The sequence below is a fragment of the Notolepis coatsorum genome (assembly GCF_963971535.1).
Source record: "Notolepis coatsorum genome assembly, chromosome: 11".
Taxonomy (NCBI): Eukaryota; Metazoa; Chordata; class Actinopteri; order Aulopiformes; family Paralepididae; genus Notolepis; species Notolepis coatsorum.
This window is the reverse complement of record NC_140175.1, coordinates 32,188,840-32,209,505: the sequence shown is the minus strand read 5'-3', so window position 1 is coordinate 32,209,505 and position 20,666 is coordinate 32,188,840.

Below are 20,666 nucleotides of genomic sequence, written 5' to 3'. Positions count from 1 at the left end.
ACAATTAGCATTTTATAAAGTAGAACTGTAATGTATACTTTCTCAGTCAGTGCTAAGTGCAGCATCACTTTTCACATCAAAACAAAAGTAGAACTGTAATGTGTACTTTCTCAGTCAGTGCTAAGTGCAGTCAGTGCTAAGTGCAGTCAGTGCTAAGTGCAGTATCATTTTCACATCAAAACAAAAGTAGAACTGTATGTGTACTTTCTCAGTCAGTGCTAAGTGCAGCATCACTTTTCACATCAAAACAAAGGTAGAACTGTAATGTGGACTCTCAGGGTAAGATCTAAAAAAAAAAAAACATTTTTTTTTTTTTTTTTTTCATTTTTAATTTTCATGGAAAGATCTACAGGGACAGTCTCAAAGATCGACCAGTCGATCAAGATCGACGGGTTGGTGACCACTGTTCTACACAGTGTAGCCTGACAGGATTGGGCCTGCTGAAACGCTTGCTTGTCTAAAGAGATTGCAGCTCCGTACTGAGCACTAGATTTATGGACCAACTTGTCAACTTGTCAAACTGACTGCTCTCAAACCACAGTTTCCTACGTCGATACCAGAGGCTGACATTCTATTTGCAGGACTAGTATTATGTGGGCAGTGGGGACCCATCGGTAATAGAAAATGATCCCCCCAACCTCCACATTGTTTCAAATGGCACTTCAAACTCATTTTATAACAACAGCAAATGCACTACCTGATGCGAAAATGGAATCATGCTTGAGTACTTAAAAAAAAAAAAATCAATGATAAATCTATGACAACCCAGCATGGTAAAAATAATGAACTGCATAACAGTTAGTGTATGTGTGTACTTTGGATGGAAATATTATTTTTAAGAAGGAATTGTAGGCCTATCTATCTCCATGCTGAGGTGCAGCAGATTGATTTGGCATTTGCACTGAAAGTGCATTTAAATCCTTCCTGTATTGATTTTACTATTACCAAAAGCAAATTACCACCCCGAATTACCCAGATGCCAATTCGCACAGAACTAGTGTTATTGGATGACTTGCGTTGGCAGAATTATGGTAGGTAATTAGTGCTGGAATTTATAAATTAGACATGGCAGATTCGGACGGGATTTAGATCACAGACGACCTCCAATTATTATAAATTACTACAGATCAGAAGTAATGAGCTACTAGTCCTGTGCGAATAGGGTTTAAGTCTCCTGATGTTATTCTCTCCTGTGTTAAAGTATAGCTGAAATAAAAAAAAATGCCTATTTAACCATTTTACCGTAGATCACTTCCTCTGTCATATTGTGCACCTATTTAACACTACATGCAAACATATATATTTTTGTATTTATTTATAAATTATACTATTATATTATTATTATATGACTTCTATTATTACTCATATCAAAATTCATGTTTTCATCCTGTAAAACAAAATATAACATGTGCTTATCATACAAGCCAATTTCAACAAATAATATGGCTACATATTTTCAATACACTCCCCCCTCCAGAGACTTGTCACTTAGCAGCAAAGTACAGTAGCTGTTTCAGCTAGGTTAAACAAATACTGCTATGTGGCCACTGGCCATTTCCAAACATATAGCAGCCTAAATATTCCACCTATGCACAAAACTGCTTGGGAAGCTCAGCCTTGTAACCAAGAAATTCTATGAAAAACCATTGACTTCACCCAAGGGTTTATCCACTGCAGTCGTGAGATCTGGTCAGTTCTGCATCAGTTAGCCAGCCGGCACCCAGCATTCTTTGGCTAACCTACCATCTACATTTACATTTACATTTAGTCATTTAGCTGACGCTTTTATCCAAAGCGACTTACAAGTTCTGTACGACAAGTCATCAGGAAGGGCACAACTCTATCAGCTGAGTAACAATGTTCATCAAAGTGTTGAGTGCTACAGTGTAGGTTAGTATAGGACAAGTGCATGACAGTAAGGTTAGTTAGGGTTAGATATATATCTTTTTTTTTTTCAGATAATGGTTGAAGAAGTGCGTCTTTAGTCGACAGCGAAAGATTGGACGGGTTTCCGCTGTCCTAACTGGGGTGGGTAGTTCATTCCACCATTGTGGGGCAAGGACTGAGAAAAGGCAGGTTCTTCTTGATGACCCTCCCGGAGCTTGGATAGGAGTGGGTCTGAGGCGGCCAGAAGATGCAGAGCGTAGGGGTCTTGAGGGTGTATAGTTAGAGACCATTGATTGATTGATTGATTGATTTAATTGATTGATTGAAAACTTTATTAACAGATTGCAGAATGGGTACAATACAGTACAGCTCAATACACACAATTGTTAAGGGGATGCAGACCAGAGAAAGACTTTCGTCTTGTTTACATCAGGGTCCCCCATTTTCAGTAGGAGTAGGAGGGGTGGGTGGGGAACACTACAACTGTACAAGCAAAACTGTACATTGGAATATTGACAAAACCATACTTGGTCATTTACTGTACATTGGAGGGGGTTGGGTTAGGACATTTACATGGGCCAGTTTTGAATTGCAGTCTCCCGTAGGTGTTTTTTGAGAGTGGTTTTGAAAGTGGGTAGTGATTCACATTCCTTTACAGCTTTAGGTAGGGCGTTCCACATTGATGTGGCATAATTGCGAAACGTGTTTAGTCCCTTGTTTGAGCCGAATCTGGGTTTAACATGATTTGTGGAGCTCCCTCTGGTGTTGTGATCGTGGTATTCACTGACCTTTGGGAAGTATTTTGACATGTACATGGGTACCATTGATTGAGCCTTCACAGGAGTCTGAAGCACACATCATTGATAAGTAGCAAACAGAGAAGCCCTCTTCGTGAAAACTGTTTACAAGGTCACTTTGATTTAACAAGGTGGTGTGTTGGTCTTGTCTCTCACCATGCAATGAATTCCTGGCGATGTCATTCAAGTATGGAAAAAGATGATTTTGTCTTTACCAGTTAAGAGCTCCCGTCCACTAAATGAGCCTTGCAGCTTTTGCATGGCGATAAACTGGCTAGTGTGTGTTGCTACAGTACATGCGCATGGCGTGTGGCTAGCTAGCACAGCGCTTAGGGACTAGTAAAGTGAAACTTGAGAAAATAGTATTATTCCAATACTTTCATGTGATGACATACACTACACCAAAGTTCAGTGAATTCCATGACCACAACACCAGAGGGAGTTCCACAAATCATGTTCAACCCAGATTCGGCTCAAACAAGGGACTAAACACATTTCGCAATTATGCCACAACAATGTGGAACGCCCTACCCACAGCCGTGAAATAATGTGAATCCCTACCCAACTTCAAAACCGCTCTCAAAGAGCACCTACGGGCCTGCAATTAGAAACTGGCCCTGGTAAATGTCCAAACCCCCCACCCACCCAACCCCCTCTAATGTACAGATTCTTCCCCTTCGAATGTATATATATATTTTTTATGATCTCTTTCTCTTAAACAACACTGTATTATTTGTATGTCATAAATGTCTTGATGAATTGAAAATGGGGGACCCTGATGTAAACAAGACGAAAGTCTTTTTCTGGTCTGCATCCTCTTAACAAGATTCAAGAGGTTTATTTGTCACATACATACCAGGGCATACAGTGAAATGCGGGTGGCCATGCCCGCTTTGATTGTGCAATAATACTAATAATAAAATAGACATAATAAACAGGTAATAAAATAGGCATGATAAAATAGACATGCTAAAGTCCTGAGATAGTGCAATACAATGTTAGCTACGGATTTAAGGCATAAGGGTCCTATGTACACTAATATACAATATACAGTTTTTACTCTATATCCTTGTGCTATACTTGCTATATCTAAACTATAGTACATACAAGAACCACATCTGTTCTTTCCTTAAAGTTACCTTTATTTTCAATTGTTTGTATTGAGCCCATTCTGCAATCTGTTAATGAAGTTTTCAATCAATCAATGCCTGATGTGGTAGGCCAGCAGTAGCTACTGTCCAGCTTTGCTACAGTATTGTCATGCCCACAAGATACTCTCAAAATGCCACATCAGCTGGACTTTTAAGTCTGTGGTTGTTGAGCGAAACAAGATTAGATTAGATTGTACTTTATTGTCATTATATTGGCATACAACGAGATTTGGGACTCAAGCTTAAGGTGCAGTAATAAAATCACAAGTAATAAAAGAGAAACATAAAATCCTATACATAAACATTAAATACTATACAACAAGACAATGTTACAGTCCTGTACAATATGCAAAATAACAACAATATACAGAATAGCAATACACAAATAACAATCACAGTGTCAGACGGTAGTGGGTGGGTATTGCACTGTGGATATTGCCCATCAGGATGTTACACAGTGTGTGGGAGGAGGGGGAAAGGTGAATTGTTAGTGCATGTTAGAGTTCAAGGTGGTGATGGCTCTGGGGAAGAAACTGTCTCTGAGCCTGTTTGTTCTGGCTCTGATGCACCTGTAACGCCTGCCCGATGGCAACAGGTCGAGCAGGTGGAAGCCAGGGTGTGAGCTGTCCTTTGTAATGTTTTTTGCTCTGTCTGTCAGCGGGAGTTGTATAAGTCCTTCAGGGAGGGGAGGGGGCAGCCGATGACAAGACACAAGACATTCTCTACCAAGTTATTTGTGTTATCGGTGGTCAGAAAACCATATGAAATGTAATTTTTCATCTCTTAGGCTGGCATCCGTATGCACTTAGTCCCAAAGAACTGACATTGATTTGACTAAATCGATAGCAGTTGAGAAAATTATTGGTCTAGAAAAATGACAGCTCCCATTCAAATGGCACTGTGATGGATATTTCATAAACGTGGGATTGATTCGTTCTCTGGAAAAAATACACAGTCCCTTTCCACCCTCTGAAAAGGTGCACATAAGCACCCACAAGTAGCGGTACTTAAAATGCTAACTGCAAATGGATTTTTTTCCTCCATCAAACTCATTATAGCAGTCGCTGAAAGGCTGAGCTTTCAATGCAAGAGGTTTCACATTCTCACAGAGGCTTTCACATTCCCCCACTACCCTCCAAATCAACCAAAATATTGCTAAAGAACTGTAAAGGCATCTCTACATTACATGAAAATACTCAAACATTTTTGCATTATTTTTTGATAGATAGACAACTTTATTGCCATTTCAACACATGGTTGAGAGTTGAGGTGACGGACAACCTCGGGATATGTGCTATTCTTAAAACGAGATGTCCTACACCTGAGACTTTGGAGTCTTCTACCAGAGGGAAGGGGGTTAAAGAGGTAGTAGGCAGGGTGAGAGGGGTCACCGATCACCTTTTGTCATTCCTTTTAATCGATTGAAACTTCTCGAGGTCTCAGTGCATAAAAAATGATCCCCGTTGGAAAAGGCAGTGGGATCAAGGTGACGTGAATGGAAGGCCAGACGTTTAGCAACGAGGCGGCGTAGCAGCTTGTTGTGGATGTACTGAGGTGTGTCACACCGTGGTGTGGACTGAGAAGAGTCTACAAACCACCCACACCAGGGAGACCAGAAATAGCAGGTTTCCATTGAGCACAGAGGTGGAAAGTAACTTGAGTGCATTTTTCCCAGCTACTGTACTTACTATAAGTACAATTTAAGGGGAGGTACCCCAGTTGATTTGGGGGGGGGGGGGGGGGGGTCCTTTCATCCTGTGAGGACATGTATCAATTCTGTGTCTCGAGAGCTCAGGCACATCAGCACCCCGAGAAATTCCTCCAGGTGACGTCACCGAGAGGAGAGCAGACCTCTAGTGAACTGCAGACACTATTTCCTCAACCAGTTCTTCAACTTCCCTGGAGTTGGGCCTCTAAGTTACTACAGTTGAAAATAGTTGAGGAAATAGTGTCTGCAGTTCACTAGAGGTCTGCTCTCCTCTCGGTGACGTCACCCGGAGGAATTTCTCGGGGTGCCGATGTGGCGGAGCTCTCAAAACAGAAAACGTTGGTGAGTTACATGTCGATTAACACATGTCGTCCTCACAACAGAACGATAGGATTAGGGTATATTAATATACTCCAAATTGGCTAATATTTCTAATAATAATATTTAAAATAAATGTACTAATTTGCATAGGTAATAAAATCAAATGGTAAATGGCTGCATTTATATAGCACTTTTATCCAAAGCGCTTTACAATTTGTTCCTCACATTTTACCCATTCACTCTCACATTCACACACCGATGGCGGAGGCAACCATGCAAGGTGCCAACCTGCACAGCGGGAGCAATTAGGGGTTAAGTGTCTTGCTCAAGGACACTTCGACATGCTGCCCGGGAGGAGGGTGAATCGAACCTCCGGATTACCAGACGAATGCTCTACATCCCAAGCCACTGTCGCCCCCCAATCCTCAAAATCAGTGCATAGAACACTTTTTTCTTAAGTGGATTAAGAAGATACATTTTTCTGTTTCATTTACAGAGACGTTTTTCAAAATTATGTTTCTATAACGAGAAAATATTAAATGGAAGATATAAAAAAAGCGTCTGTAAATTACCAGCTATTTTTATTAGGAAGCACCATGTAGAATTTGGCCACAGTATGAGAATATCATTCTGAGAAAATGGCTGTTCAAGTTTGTTCATTAGCTTGGTTTACATTATGTTGCTTGTATGAAAATGTAACATTTATAATTGCTTGTGATGATTGCGTTATGTCTTTTATGAAACTGCAGTAGTTGTAGAGGCAAAATATGATAATATATATCTATATATAATATAAATGTCCTATCCAGCCGAAATTACCATTTTCAACAAGGGTGCCTTGCCTTAAAGGTATTTGTACTTTACTTGAGTATTTTCATTTTAGGGGATTTGATGTTTTTACTCCACTACATTTTAAAGTGAATATCCTACTTTTTACTCCACTATATTTAGCTGTTGAACCACAAGTATAAGTAGACTACTTAACCTATAGAGGTCACTGCATCAAATAAGGAAGTATTTGTACTGAAATATGAAGACATAATATTGAACACCTACATACATCCAAAGCCGCACTGCTAGGATCCTAATCAGGATCACCCCCGGCCTCAAATCACTCCACTGGCTTCCTGTTTTTCTCAGGGTTGAGTACAATTCGACTTATTATATCACTACCAAAATACTAGCGGCACGCTCACCTTTGCTAAACCATTTACGGTTTGTAAGACGGCGAGATCTCTTGATATGGAACACAGGGCTAGCCGACTTCAAATCCAAATGTTGTATTGATATGGAACACAGGGCTAGCCGACTTCAAATCCAAATGTAATAATATGGGACGCAGGGCTAGCCGACTTCAAATCCAAATGTTTTATTGATATAGAACACAGGGCTAGCCAACTTCAAATCCAAATGTTGTATTGATATGGACCGCAGGGCTAGCCGACTTCAAATCCAAATGTTTTATTGATATGGAATGCAGGGCTAGCCGACTTCAAATCCAAATGTTGTATTGATATGGACGCAGGGCTAGCCGACTTCAAATCCAAATGTTGTATTATGGAACGCAGGAAGACTGGCTGAAGTCTGGACGAGGTGTTGTACACCATCTACCTTACCACGGTCTGAGGTAAGCAGCTCGCCTTTTGAAATTCAAGGACTTTCCTGTTGTACTGTGGCAGCGTTCCTGATCCGGCAGGTAAGATCCTCCCCAGTACTAATTGCCAGCGACGCCTGGGTTTATTTCAAAGCCTTGGGAGCGGTGTTTGTAGGCACCCAGCTGTGCTCATCAGGTAATTACATGGAGGATGTCTGCTAAGTAGCTCCTTTTCACACATGGGGCTCTTGATTTTTACACCTTTTATAAGACGTACACCTCTCTCAGGCGACCTTACAGCTTGAACTGCAGGTTTCTCCAAACGTCACCTTTTTACTGTCCATAGTATAAACAAAGTGATACAGTCTGTCCATAGTATAAACAGAGTGATACGTTATGTCCATAGTATAAACAGAGTGATACGTTACTTATGTCCATAGTATAAACAGAGTGATACGTTATGTCCATAGTATAAACAGAGTGATACGTTATGTCCATAGTATAAACAGAGTGATACGTTATGTCCATAGTATAAACAGAGTGATACGTTATGTCCATAGTATAAACAGAGTGATACGTTATGTCCATAGTATAAACAGAGTGATACGTTATGTCCATAGTATAAACAGAGTGATACGTTATGTCCATAGTATAAACAGAGTGATACGTTATGTCCATAGTATAAACAGAGAGTGATACAGTATGTCCATAGTATAAACAGAGTGATACAGTCTGTCCATAGTATAAACAGAGTGATACGTTATGTCCATAGTATAAACAGAGAGTGATACGTTATGTCCATAGTATAAACAGAGAGTGATACGTTATGTCCATAGTATAAACAGAGAGTGATACGTTATGTCCATAGTATAAACAGAGTGATACGTTATGTCCATAGTATAAACAGAGTGATACAGTCTGTCCATAGTATAAACAGAGTGATACAGTCTGTCCATAGTATAAACAGAGTGATACAGTGTCCATAGTATAAACAGAGAGTGATACAGTCTGTCCATAGTATAAACAGTGATACAGTGTCTATAGTATAAACAGAGAGTGATACAGTCTGTCCATAGTAGAAAACAGTGATACAGTGTCCATAGTATAAACAGAGAGTGATACTGTATGTGATGTCCATAGTATAAACATCTACATTTTGTCATTTAGCTGACGCTTTTATCCAAAGCGACTTACAAGTTCTGTACGACAAGTCAGCAGGAAGGGTACAACTCTTTCAGCTGAGTAACAATGATCATCAAACAGTACTGAAACTTGGGTGCTGCAGTATTGAGTGCATAGACATAAGACGTAGTATAGTAGGAGGAGTGCATGGTAGTATAGGACAGTAAGAAGGTTAGTGTTTTTTTTTCTTAATTTCAGATATTGATGGAAGAAGTGTGTTTTTAGTCGACGGCGAAAGATTGGTCGGGATTCGGCTGTCCTAACTGTGGTGGGAACTTGGACCGAGAATAGGCGGCTTCTTTTTGATGACTCTCGCGGAGCTTGGATAGGAGTGGGTCTGAGGCGCGCAGAGGATGTAGAGTGGTGGGTGTGTAGTTAGAGGCCATTGACCGGAGGTAGGCGGGAGCCGTTCCCTTCGCCGTGCGATATGCCAGGTTGAGGACCTTGAAGCGGATTTGTGCGGCAATGGGGAGCCAGTGCAGGTCCCTGAGAAGAGGGGTAACATGGGCTGACTTCTGGATGAGTTGAAGAGGTTTGGTGGCGGTGGTTGGTAGACCAGCAAGCAGTGCATTGCAGTAGTCAAGGCGAGACATGACTGTTGATTGGACAAGGAGTTGAGTGGCTTCTTTTGTCAGGAAGGGGCAGATCCTTCTAACATTGTTCAGGAGGAATCTGCAGGTCCTGGTTGTTGCGGCGATGTGAGCAGAGAAGTTCAGCCGATCATCAAGGACTACACCAAGGTTCTTGGCGGTCGGGGATGAGGCCACGGCTACATTTTCCACTGTGATGGAAAGGTCAGTCAGCGGGGAGGATTTGGCCGGCAGGTGAAGCAATTCTGTTTTGCTTAGGTTCAGTTTGCGGTGATTGGTCGTCATCCAGGCGGCGATGTCGGACAGACAGGTCGAGATTCGCTCAGAGACATGGATATCTGAGGGAGGAAAGGAGAGGAATAGTTGGGTATCATCGGCATAGCAATGATACAAGAAGGCAGGAGACGTGATAATGTTACAGTACCTAGAGATTTGGTGTAGAGGGAGAAGAGGAGGGATCCAAGGGCCGAGCCCTGGGGGACACCCATCCGAAGGGGGCAGGGGGCCGACAGGGTTCCTCTCCAGGATACTTGGTAGGAGCGGTCGTCGAGGTAGGATGTCAGCCATGCCAGCGCAGAGCCAGTCACTCCCATTCCTGCGAGGGTCGCGAGGAGGATCTGATGGTTGACTGTGTCGAAGGCTGCCGACAGGTCCAGAAGAATCAGGACAGAGGAGAGGCCCTTTGCTAGTCTGTCCATAGTATAACAGTGATACAGTCTCTGTCCATAGTATAAACAGAGAGTGATACGTTATGTCCATAGTATAAACAGAGTGATACAGTCTGTCCATAGTATAAACAGAGTGATACGTTATGTCCATAGTATAAACAGAGTGATACGTTATGTCCATAGTATAAACAGTGATACAGTCCATGGTATAAACAGTGGGTGAAATGGGTGGTAAAATGAAAGGTAGGTAAACTGAACTATCACAGGGACACAAATAATAATATAGAGTATACAGAATTCCGAATGTAGCCTAATTTCTTATAGGTCTATTATTACACAAACTTCAATCTTGAAGATAGTATCTGCTTAACATGGTTGGTAAACGATTTCATAAATGTGGGCTTAGCCTCCATTTCTCCGTAAAACCAATGACACCTTATTCTACCCGACATTAACTTTGACGTTACATTCATTGTCAATTCTGTTTTCGGCGGATTAGTTAATTTCACACGTTTTGTGAAATTGCATAATAATAAACAAGTGGTTTGATATACTATTATATCTTAAAAAAGAAAAGCATGCGGTGTGAACCGAATGGCCGCCACACAACACCAGCTCGTCACAGAAGGGGAGAAAGTGGAATAAGATCTTCTTTCTTTCCTTCACTCAAATCCCTTAGTCCTATTTGTGTGTACAGGAATGCCAACTGGCCGGCACGGTCGGGCATGCCACACCCAGAAACGGCACAGCATCCAAACGGCACCGTCTGATTTTAGATTCGGGTCAGCGGCCCTTATAATCTCACCACCACGGCGTTCAGCCTCCCCAATTAGCCCGCTGATTGTCCCCCGGTGATGGCACTACTCTATCCATCATCCACATACCTGCGAGGCTATACACGGCCACAAGCGCAGGGAGATCACATACGAAGCGAAAAAGGACTTATGGTACAGTTCACACGGAACGAAGTCCTGCTCTTGAGTGGGGTCAGCGTAGGTGAAACTGTAAGCCCACGTAGAGCCAAAATGGCGGATCCCTTAGATCTCTGTGGCTCAGCGACCGGCTAACCCGGGCATTGTCCCGGGGATCGCGGAGGATGACTGGGTGGCTATTGCTAGTGTAACATTAGCACACTGCTGGTATTAATAGTAAGTGCCCTGGTGCCAAGGATGTGGTGATACGCTGTGGGGCGGTCACAATGTGATTACTTGGTATTACAAATGGTGACAGGTGCAAGTGTATTTAGGGAAACGTCCACATTAAACACCCCCCCCCCCCCCCCCCGTCTAAATATACTGTAGCTGTGAATTTTCGAGCGAAGGAAAGGTTGTGTGTGTTCTCTGTGACCAGGAAAGCATAGTAGATGTGGCATAGGTCAACTGAGCCAGTTATCCAGACACAGCCAACTGGGTCAGGGGATATAATCATCACATTGTTTTAATATCCCCACAGTGCCACCTCCCCTGGGAGAAGCAGACATGTTTTCACATTGGCCAACTTGTCGAAGCAGCTGTTGACGGGCATTAAAATGTATGCGGAAAAATTAAGGCGATTCGAGCTGTCCCCTGAATCACAGATTGTATTTGGCTATAATGTAAATATCCCTGGAACACTATTATGAGTGAAACGGCAATGACTGTAATTGCACTTGAGCGGTATACTGTCTTATAATACAGTCTCACATTGACATTATTGCTCGTACATTCCCCCAGCCTCAGCATTATGTGCCTATGTGGTTCTTGCACAGCGCTCATTAAAAGCCATGAGTGGCTAAATCCCGAGCTTGGCTTTAAAACTTAAGTCAGTGTCCTTAAGCTCTGCCACAATTCCCTGAGCCTGTACAGGAAGGGAGAGTGCTGGCTGCTTGCTTCCACGGAAGGCTGGAGATTATTCTAAGCTGCCCCCCTACCTCTGTGCATGATGTGATCACACACCCACTCAACAATGAAACATTAAGGAGCCCATTTAGCAATATCTTAAGAATTCTCCAGAGAATCCACAGAAGAGGGGGGCGAGGCTTTCACTGTCGTTTGAATTTTTCTTGTCAATGTGCATTGTATGTGCAATGTGCATGTACTAAATTTACGTTTACATTTACAAAGCGACTTACAAGTTCTGTACGACAAGTCAGCAGGAAGGGTACAACTCTTACATTTAGCTGAGTAACAATGTTCATCAAACAGTGTTGAAACGTGGGTGCTGCAGTGTTGAGTGCATAGTAGTAAAGACATAATATTAGTATAGTTTGAAGATTGAAGAAGTGTGTTTTTAGTTGACGTGAAAGATTGGTGGGGTTTCGGCTGTCCGAACTGTGGTGGGAAGTTCGTTCCACCATTGTGGAGCAAGGACCAAGAATAGGTGGCTTCTCTTTGATGACCCTCCCAGAGCTCAGATAGGAGTGGGTCTGAGTACTACTTGGGTATTCTGATCAAATGTATGTAATCAGCTCGGAAATTATTTATTATTTACTTATTTCATGTACAAAATTATTGATTATTCACTAACTGTTTATGGCTGTCCCCAACTATGGAAATTCGTTGTTGACTAATCAAAGTCCAATAACAAACAAATCTGTAAAATGTACCTGTTGGCTTTTTGAATGAATGCAGTCGTTCACAAATGGCCTTGTTAGTAAAACTGTATCAAAAACCAATGCACATTGTGGATTTTGCTGTGACACCAGAAATGTGATTCAAAAGTCGTAAAAAAATTACCATAAGAGAGTCGGTCAAGCACATGTGAGAATATAATAGCCTTTTTGTCTTTATTTAAACAGTATGCTGAGCACATACTGTACTGTAAGGCTCTTCTTCAGCAACGCCCTGCTTAACACTCTCAGTTACACTTTTTGGCACCTAAGAGCTTCCCGGTAATCACAGTTGACTTCTGTTGACAACCAGGCAACTCCAAATCTTCTTGCCGGTCCAAGGTTCGAACTGGTGCTCTTCCCGCCACAAGCCTGCTTCTCCAACCTTTTGGCCACTGCCCATGTAGGTCTTCACATTATATTCCCTTGTTTTTGCATCTTTTTGACGCTATGCATTCTGTTCCTGTACAGTATCGTAATCCCCTTCCTTATCCTCCCAGTGGGTTGACTCTAGCCTCAACATGCATCGTAATTGGTGTCCTCCGGTGCGGACCGTTCCATCCCAGTGCTCCTCAGCTCTCCACGGGGGGAGGGGGCCGTCTTTGATTGACACCTGTGGGACTTCATGTTCCATGCCACTACACTGGAACCCCCCCCCCCTCTCCTCGCTAGAGTAGTGACAGGTAGACAGCCGAGGCGCCTAATGGTACCAAGAGACTTCTCAATTACTCCTCCTTAGGACACCATGTTGGTGCTTTTCTCTGTCTCTGTTTCAACCACCATTTGTGTTGTTTTAAGAGTTCAAGTACATCAGCAAGCCATTGAAAGAGTGGCTTGCTGTTCTACTGTTTGTATACGCGGTCTAAAGACTAGCTGAGTTAGATCATGGTTCTACTGTTTGTGTACTAGGTCTAGAGACTAGATGAGTTAAATCATGGTTCTACTGGTTGTATACGCGGTCTAGAGACTAGATGAGTTAGATTATGGTTCTACTGTTTGTGTACTAGGTCTAGAGACTAGATGAGAGTTAGATTATGGTTCTACTGTTTGTGTACTAGGTCTAGAGACTAGATGAGAGTTATATCATGGTTCTACTGTTTGTGTACTAGGTCTAGAGACTAGATGAGAGTTAGATCATGGTTCTACTGTTTGTCTACTATGTCTAGAGACTAGATGCGAGTTAGATTATGGTTCTACTGGTTGTGTACTAGGTCTAGAGACTAGATGAGAGTTAGATTATGGTTCTACTGTTTGTGTACTAGGTCTAGAGACTAGATGAGAGTTAGATCATGGTTCTACTGTTTGTGTACTAGGTCTAGAGACTAGATGAGAGTTAGATCATGGTTCTACTGTTTGTGTACTAGGTCTAGAGACTAGATGAGTTAAATCATGGTTCTACTGTTTGTGTACTAGGTCTAGAGACTAGATGAGAGTTAGATCATGGTTCTACTGTTTGTGTACTAGGTCTAGAGATTAGATTAGAGTTAGATCATGGTTCTACTGGTTGTGTACACGGTCTAGAGACTAAATGAGAGTTAAATCATGGTTCTACTGTTTGTGTACGCAGTCTAGAGACTAAATGATAGTTCGATCATCGTTCTACTGTTTGTGTACTAGGTCTAGAGCAGGGGTCGGCAACCTGCGGCTCCGAGGCCGCATGCGGCTCTTTAGCCAATTAGCTGCGGCTCTCTGGCCCAAAAATATATATATATATATATATTTTAATTTTTTTTTTTTTTTTTTTTTTTTAGATTGATGTCATACTGTGACACTGAAATGAAAAAATATTTCATCAACTAAGATATTTAGTCAACAAAAATATTTCATCAACTAAAATATACAGTACGTCACACCCCGCGCCTCTCCCTGCCGTCTGCAAGTGGCTAATCTTGAGTTTCCGACCCCCCAGTAAGCTAACCATGGATAAATCCAAAAAAAGGAAAATCTGAGGAAAATAGAGGGTTTAATTCAGCGTGGACAGATTAATTTGCTTTCACGACTAACGATGCAGGCTTACCTGTATGCCTGATATGTGGTGCGAAATTTGCGAACAACGAAAAATGTACTTTTTATTTTATAGATTTTCCACAAATAAGGGAATGACTCTAATAGAGCTGCATAGTTCAGGGTTTTATTTCAAAGTAGGTCTAGAGATGCCAGTGTTTTTTCTCCTTTTCTGTGTTTTATTTCAACGTAGGTCTACAGATGGTAGTCTTTTTTCAAAGTGGACTACTTTTTATTTTATAAATGTTCCACAAATAAGGGAAGGACTCAAATATACCTGAATAGTTCAGGGTTTTATTTCAAAGTTGGTCTACAGACACCAGTGTTTTGTCTCCTCTTCTGTGTTTTATTTAAAAATAGGTCTACACAGCCAGTATTTTTTCTCCTCTTCATAAGAGTTTGAGGTTTTCCTTTGTTATAACAGGTAAAAACAGCAACATTTTTGTTTTTGTTGCTTTATAATCCCATTAATGCAACAAACTGTGTGCTATAAGTATAAAGTATAATAAATCGCAAATTACTTTGGGTATGCAATTGTCAGGTGTTTTATGCTAAATGTGGGGTATGCTTGGGGATATATAAAACGTTATACACTGTGTTATCCTCATTTTAAGGGTAAATAGGTTGTGCGGCTCCCTGAGCATTTTATTTTGTGGGACGGGGGAAAAGTGGCTCTTTTGATAGTAAAGGTTGCTGACCCCTGGTCTAGAGACTAGATGAGAGACTTAAATAATCGTTCTGCTGTTTTGTAACGGAGGTCCGTGAGTGTTACATTCAATCCTAAAATATGGCTTGTGTAGGCCTTGAATGTAAAGTGGTGGACACAGGACACTTGACAAGAGTTATCAAAAATAACAATATTTATTTGAACAGCTAATTTAAAGGGCAAAAAGATGGGGAGCTGGGTGCTCCAGACTCCAAAGTTCAATAACAAAAAGGTAATGCGCATAGACAAAAAGAACAAGCAGCAAAAATAGACAGGGAAGCAGTGAGAGCAGGTGAGACTCTGGAGAGCTGTGACGAGGACTCTGTGAACTGAGAGACACTGCAGCCTGCACTCTGCTCTGCTTTGTAGGGCGTGGTGCCTCATCACCACACCTGTGATAATTACAAGAACGGCCATTTTAATTACAGGTAAAACAAAAACATCAGAAAGAAACAGTGTGTCAATCACAGACCACCAATTAGTGACAGCACACTTAACCACAATGTGAATATGCACCACAGACAGTAAGTATCCCTCCACCATGTGAAAGTAATACATAACAGTGAGTAATATCCACAGTCACGATGGACGTGTGTTGTGAAGTGACTGTGGCAGTAAGCGGTACTGCGGGTTAAACTAACTTCCCCTTAAAAGACACATAGACACGTTACCAAGAAGTGAATTCACCTCTTGGTATAACGGTCTATGCTGTCGCCCGCAGTGCGGCCGACCCGGGTTCGAAACTCCCTCGGGGCATCGACATTTAACACAGCGCTAGATCTATGATGAACTTTGTGCTCAAAACACAAAATCGATTAGACTCACCCCAGCCGTTGCATGTATTTGTTAAATTCCACCACCAGCACACCTGACTCAACTTAACTAGCCCTTTATTAGTTGAATCGGGTTTGCTGGTGGTGGAATTTAACAAATACATGGAACGGCTGGGGTGCCTCGAGGAGAGGTTTGGGAACCACTGGACTAGTCTAGAGCAGGGGTTCCCAAACTTTTCAGGCCGGGACCCAGAAAATAAGGCGTCAGAGAGCCGTGGCCCAATGCACATCGTCAGGTTTTTTTTTATTTTTTTTTGCCAGGTGACCGATTTTTTAAGCCAAATATCACTTCAATCCTATTAAGTTAGTTCAAGTTAGTTATTCATTTATATGTGCTATTTATGAGAGGGCTAACTTGTTGCAAAATAATAATGATAATAATAATAGCCTCATTAAAATACTATTGTTGCTTCGGTTGTTTTCAGCGTTTTATGTGCATAATCTGTTATTTAGTTTGAAATGTTCGTTGAAATAAGTAGATTTTTCGTTTTTGTTTATTTATTAAGTTATTATAAAACCATATAGTCACATTTTAGAATACAATAGAATAGAATTTTAGAATACAACTAGAAACACTGTCCTGGCCTGCTTCTAAGTTCAGTGGCCTGAAAAAAAATAGCAGGTCGATGCTAAGGGTGAAGCTCTTGAACGCTATGGTATCTCCTGCTTTGAGGTCAGGAGAGTTCAGTATTGCTGCAATCTCGCTTTGTACAAGTTGATGTGGCTGCCCGTATTGCCGCTGCAAGGCCTGCATGGCGGCGGTGTAGGGTTGCGCATAATGCCTGCAGGACTGGGCTATTAACCTAGCCTCATCTAGAACCAGGTGCTCCATAAGTACACAGTACTTGTAATGCTCAGAAAGTTCAGTGTGGGCACTGAGTAGGTGGTCCAGTGTCATCTTAAGGTCAGTGAATTTTCTCTAACTGTCATGGACCAAGTTAGGCAGTTTAGGTACGGGGGCTGACTGCCGGGGAGGCTGGAGGGTGTATGAATCCTGTGGTGATGTATACAGGGGCTGACGGACATACTAGACTGGTGGAACCGGTACAGACAGATTTTTTTATATTTATTTTTTTATCCTTTATTTATCCAAGAATGTCCCATTGAGATACAAGATCTCTTCTTCCAGGGAGTCCTGACCAACACGGCACACAACAAGTTTCAACATAAAAACAAGGGCATTAAACAAAAAACATACAATAGGGTACTGGACGAGGTGTTGATGGGGCAGACTGAGGCTGATGGTGACTCAACTGGCTGAGCAGGGACGCTGGTGTACAAACTGTTGCTTGAGACTGTAACACTGCCGTTGTTATGCACAGTAAAGGTCTGCACGAGCCTGGAATTTCGGCCCCAGCCTGGCCCAAGCCTGTAGAATTCAGGCCCGGCCCTACCCTAGCCAGAAGTTAAGCAATTAATCAACCCTAGCCCGACTTAAGCCAAAGGCCAATATTACGATGTGATGACAGACATCACACACACACGCACACGCTATGTTACACACACAAATGCTACATTATGACAAAAAATGCACAATGCAATAACGACATAGCTCCACGGCAGCAGCAACAATTACATGCCCACAGACTAAAACATTAATGTCATGACACTAAAGCATACCCGAAAACACTCATAAACCAGCAGCCAATACATTTTTTATTTTAGTTAATGTGTGTCTTCCTCTGTGTATGCGCGCTGTGCGACTCTCTTATGCGCGTGTGTGTAAAATCAAAGGAGCCCGAGCCCTACCCGAACCCTATCTATGCATACAAAAATCGACCAGAGCCCGGCCCTAATCTGTCCATGGTGTCGGGCTCTGTCGGGCCCCCTCGGGCTTGCGGTCCTCTAGTGCACAGCAGAGGTATTAGTGGCAGCTTATCTTATCTTATTAGCTTATACACTAATGTATGAATCATCATATTTATCCCATAAATACTGTATCATATTATAAATAATAAGCTGTGTATACCAACTATGGGGTGCTCTTTGCCATGTATGTGTGTATGGATTTGTATGTGTGTATATATATATATATATATATATATATGTGTGTATTGATTGATTGATTTGATTGAACATTTTATTAACAGATTGCAGAATGGGTACAATAGAGTACGGCTCAATACACACAATTGTTGAGGGGATGCAGACCAGAGAAAGACTTTTGTCTTGTTTACATCAGGGTCCCCCATTTTCAATTCATAATGACATTTATGACATATACAACATACAGATATACAGATATATATCATGACATTTATGACATACATGGGGTGTAAAAAGTACCCAGAAATTATACTTAAGTGAAAGTATGTGTACCGTCTCAAAAACACACCGGTAAGTACTAAAAAGTAAAAGTAAAAACTTTCTTTTATTCCGGGGCAATGAAATGTTCCGTTTCGTCCTCTTCATCACTCGTACTATCGTTTGTGGCCATCTTCTTGTCACTCTGACTGTCTATTCTTCTGATAGCAGGTGTTTAATCAAAGATCCCCACTTTCTAGTCTTGCACAAGGACCAATCAGCATGGGTATGGGCGGGTTAATTTTCCATTGATGGGGATTTGATTAGCTGTTTTTAAATAAAGTGCGGCCGCAGGATTAATAACGTCAGTTCGGCCAGAGAATTTTGAGGATAATTGCATGCCAATTAAAGACCTCTGAACAGGTCCTGCATTATTATTATAACAGAAAATATATACATTCGAGGGGGAGGAAACTGTACATTAGGAGGGGGTTTGGTGGGTGGGGGGGGGGGGGGGGGGGGGGGTGGTTTGTTTATTTACGGGGGCCAGTTTCGAATTGCAGCCTCCCGTAGGTGCTCTTTGAGGGCGGTTTTGAAGGTGGGTAGGGATTCACATAATTTTACGGCTGTGGGTAGAGCGTTCCACATTGTTGTGGCATAATTTGCTAAATGTCTTTAGTCCCTTGTTTGAGCTGAATCTGGGTTGAACATGATTTGTGGAACTCCCTCTGGTGTTGTGGTCGTGGAATTCACTGACCTTTGGGAAGTATTTCGACATGTACATGGGTATCTTAGTGGTGTAGTGTATCTTGTAGACAAGGCCCATTGCAAGCTGCTGTACTCTGTCGTCTACTCTAAGCCATCCTAGGATGTCAAAATGGGCAGGGGTGAGGTGGGTTCTAGGGGTAAGGTCAAGCAGTAGTCTGACCAGTTTGTTTTGTGATGTTTGTAGTCTTGTTTTTAATGCCTTCGAGGTGCTTTGGTACCATGAGGTGCAAGCATAGTCGTAGTACCCTTGAATGAGTGCTCCTGTTAGAGTCTTCAGGGTATTCTTGCTTATGTATATATACAGAGCAATGCTATAGACATCATGTATGAATATGGGTAGGTGTGTATGTATGTAGATTGTAGACATGTGCAGATATGTGTATAGTGTATATAGTGTATCGTAATGCATTTATGTAAATGTACTAACTGTATTAATTAACTAAATGTATTAACTGAACTGAACTGAGGCTGCAGAGACGTTCCCCGCTGGAGGGATAACGGCGGCTGCTGCAGAAGGGTGTGTTGGTCATCTGTTTGGGAGTTCGACCATGGTGAGTGGTTTGGTGGGACGCCCAGTCTGAGGTGTGACAATTGCGGTGAAAGACATAGGGGCTAGTAACGTTAATGCTAGTAGAATAGACACAACGTGAGGTAATCATCATCATCCATTTTAAACCGGTTATTACCTAATGCTAACGTTATGTTAGTATAATAGACACGAGAGTAACGTTAACGCTAGTATAATAGACACGAGAGGTAACGTTAATGCTAGTAGAATAGACACGAGAGGTAACGTTAACGTTAGTAGAATAGACACGAGAGGTAACGTTAATGCTAGTAGAATAGACACGAGAGGTAACGTTAACGTTAGTAGAATAGACACGAGAGGTAACGTTAATGCTAGTAGAATAGACACGAGAGGTAACGTTAACGCTAGTAGAATAGACACGAGAGGTAACGTTAACGCTAGTAGAATAGACACGAGAGGTAACGTTAACGCTAGTAGAATAGACACGAGAGGTAACGTTAACGTTAGCAGAATAGACACACCGAGAGTCTGGTTAATGTTGTTATTGATTGATTGATTGATTGAAAACTGTGTTTACTCTGGCTTGCTCCAAACCCTCACGGACATAGCTATGCTCACAGTGCTCTCATGCTGTACGCCAGCGGCCCCGCCTCCCCACACGGAAAAGGAACGAAGTACCAGGTACCTAAAGAGTAGAGTAGGGTCGAGTCGAGTCGAGTAGGTACTATGCAATGGAAAAGAGGCATAGGAGAACAAAGTCCTCTTGCATTGGAGCTGCATTCTGTTAGGCTCTGACTGTGGTAACTCTGCTCTGAGGGGGCTGGCGATGTGAGCCCCACACACCCGTCCAGCTGGTCAGGTCGGGTACTAGCATGCTGTGCTATAGGTCCCATTGTCTCACCTCATCGACTGCTCCTGGCAATGAGCGACAGGTAGGGGGCCTGAGCGCAGTGTGTAGCCGGTCATCTGTAGCGGCAAACTCGGTCTGCAGGCTTAGTGACCCCAGCTGCTGTGCACTGGCACCTTCGCTGTCGTCTTTTAGAAGCGCAGTGTTAGGCATGAGGGACTGTGGTAAGCTGACCGTATAGCCTGGCAGG